Below are 3,291 nucleotides of genomic sequence, written 5' to 3'. Positions count from 1 at the left end.
GAGCCTGTAGTCCAGCGGTGCTGAAAGGCTCTGTGCTGCACCTTTTTCTCATTATACCGATGTGTGTGTGTGTGCGCGAGGATTGCTGACATCATCCTGAAGATTTTCCCTGAAACACAGTCTCAGGGACGGAGGGTCGAGGGTCGAAGGAGACGGGGATTAGAACCTGCAGCAGCAGAGGAACAAAAGGACGAGGACTGAAACTCATCAACGTCAACGACGGATCAACGGACGCCAACTTTCACTGTTTTTTTTTTTATCTTAAAGTACTCTGTCACGATAAGACGCAGTACAACACCGAGTTACTCCCAGTTACGTGCACGGGTACACACACACACACACACACACACACACACACACACACACACACGTGCAAACATAAACACACAGCAATTTTACAACGGATGTTTAGAGAAGTGGATAAATAAACCTCTCAGTCCCAGCAGGAGGTCAAAGGTCAAACCTCTGCTCAGAACCTGCAGAACCTTCACGTCTGAGACGAAAAGGCAACGAGCGCGAGTGGAACGAGAACAAAGAAAAAAAACGAGCGCGAGTGGAACGAGAACAAAAAAAAACCAAACAAACGAACCAACAAACAAACAAACAAACCATCAACTCCATCAGTGATGTGACCGTTAGGGGGATAAAGAATCGGCAGCAGATTAAAAAAACACTAGGGGGTCAAAGGTCAAAAGGTCCCATGTGATTTTTTTTTTCTTTCTATCTTCTTCATTTAGAAGGTTTGGGGTTTGATTCCAACCAGTCCAGCAGCCCAGACTGACCAAAACACACCAACACCCGAGGACCTGCTGCTGGGAGACGGTGGAAAAGAAAAGAACTAGAACTCCATATGAATTTAACGCCTCTGTTGTAGGTGGCGCTAACTCTCCTTACAGGAATACATCAAAATAAATCAATAAATAAAATAAAACTCTTCGACTCTGTACGAACAAAGATGAACATGTCCACACATGTGGTCGTCAGATTGTGGGACGGCTCCAACGTCCAAACCACATGAGTGACGCTCACACACACACACACACACACGTACATGTGTTCATATACACACGGTCCCATCTGGACTCGTCTTTAACTCGACGTACGATCGGTTCCATCAACTGTTCCTTCAGAGTTGGACCGTCTGGTACCAACAGTACCACAGGCCCGGTGCTGGGACTGTTTAGTTACGGTACATTACAGTGATAACCCAGGTTGGATTACCTAGATTAGTAATCCAGCCCAGCCTGGGGTGACAGGGACGGGGCAGATATTTTAGGAGCATCAGTGGACTTGTGTAATTACCCCACGACCACAGAACACACCCCGCCCTGCCCTGCCCCGCCCCGCCCCGGGGCTTCTGCAAACCATCTGAACCGTCACGGAGGAACACGGGGGAGTTGATATTTATTTATTTATTTATTTATTTATCTTAACGTCTGACTTAGAAAGTGACCACAGACGTCTGTACGTCAGTCAGAAAGTTCTCAGACAGATGTCAGACGGCGACAAAACAACAACATAATCCCCGTGATCTTTACGCTACGTCCAAACGTCCATTCACACTCACATTCACACCACTTCAGAAACTTCAGAGTGAACGATTAATTTAAGTTAATGAAGTTAGAGAAAACTGGAGAAAAGATATTTTTGTAAATCAAACGTATCTTCATCTGAGTTGGTGGGTTTTCGTGGCTACTGTTCACGTGTTGACGTTTTAACGCTTCCCCACAGTGTGTGTAAATAACACTGAGCACCGGAGCGATGGTGCGTTTACTGTGACGTCGTTCAGACACTGTGTTAACTGATCTGATTGGTTATCGATGTTAACCTGGTCATTTAAACCAATCGAGTTAAAATACTGTCTGTCTCCGTGCACTGAGACCAGAGACATGTCTCCGTCCTCAACTTCATTACATGTCAGTAGGAGGCGCCGCTCCAGCCTCTGAGTCACCCTGAAGAACTACCTGGCTGCTCCTGCGGTTAATTGAGGTAAACCCAGGTGGGCAAAAAGACAAGAGTGATTCACTGTCTGATCGGCTCCAAAGGTTAGAAGGAGGAGGAGGGTGAGGAAGGGGTGACAAAACAGTTTGGATTAGTCACTACAGGTGAGAAACAGCGCCATCTACCTGCTGTTCTTTGTCTTTCTGATCCAAAACACAAGTACAAAAAATCTTTTTTTCGTCATATTTAAGAAATGTGGGTCATCTCAATCAATCACGAACATATTGGACCCAGATGGAACGGAGGTCTGGTTTTGTGTGAAACTGCACCCCCTGTGGTTGAAGCAAATGAACTACGGTCCAAATGTCTTTAACAGATCTGTATTTTTTCTACTACTTCCAAAACTACTAGTACTTTTAAATATCCAACGACCAGGTCTGACTGGTGGGACTCTCCAAAACTAGTACTTTTAAATATCCAACTCAGCACAGACTTCGTATAAATACTTTCAAACGTCTTAACGAAGCCTTCGTGACTCAGACTGGACGGTCTTCACTAACAGAAGAACTCGTCCTCAGTTTTTATCTCTTCGTTTTTCCCGTGTTTTTTTTTATTTTATGAACAACTAAAATCCTCCAGTACTTCAGTACTACTACCGTCTACAGACTTCTTACACGTTCGACCAGGTCTCACTGCTAGGACTCAGTTGGACGGTAAGAAGGAAAATACACACACCCATACATACACACATCTGCCACTACACACACCCACACACCCACACACACACACACACACACACACACACACACACACACACACACACACACACGGGCAGACATGACGAATCCTGGGCTTCCACCGTTCTGACCTCACTGAGACACAGCTGCCGTCGGCTGACGAGGTCAGACCAGGGAGAAAGTCTCTCATCTCTGACTGACTCTGTGTCTGCCTGTCGTCCTCTCTGACTGTTCATGACTGTANTGGGCCACGTTCAAATGCTGCTGCTGCTGGTCCAGGACAGATTCATCATGTCACATTAGTTGCAGAAGCGTCAGTCAGTGGAGCCACTGCTGGACACGGAGGTGTACTGCACTTGGTTTGTTTTTGTCTCATTTTTACAAAAAAAAAAATCTCTCTAATAAATTGTACGGCTTCAACCAAACAATTCAAAATAAGGTTTGACACAAAGACGGTAACAGAGCGTGACTGAAGCGCCGACGCCTCCTGGTGGTCACGTTTCCATCAGAAACCCAGGATGAACTCGCTGCAGCACAGATCGTCTCAGGACTTAATATGTATTTAATTCATCCTGGGACTGTGTGGGGGTGGGAAAGAAATGAGAGGGGGGGG

This window comes from Cynoglossus semilaevis, chromosome 16 (genome assembly GCF_000523025.1).
Source record: "Cynoglossus semilaevis isolate Cse_v1.0 chromosome 16, Cse_v1.0, whole genome shotgun sequence".
NCBI lineage: Eukaryota > Metazoa > Chordata > Actinopteri > Pleuronectiformes > Cynoglossidae > Cynoglossus > Cynoglossus semilaevis.
The sequence above is the reverse complement of the archived record's forward strand: the minus strand, read 5'-3'. Positions refer to the sequence as shown.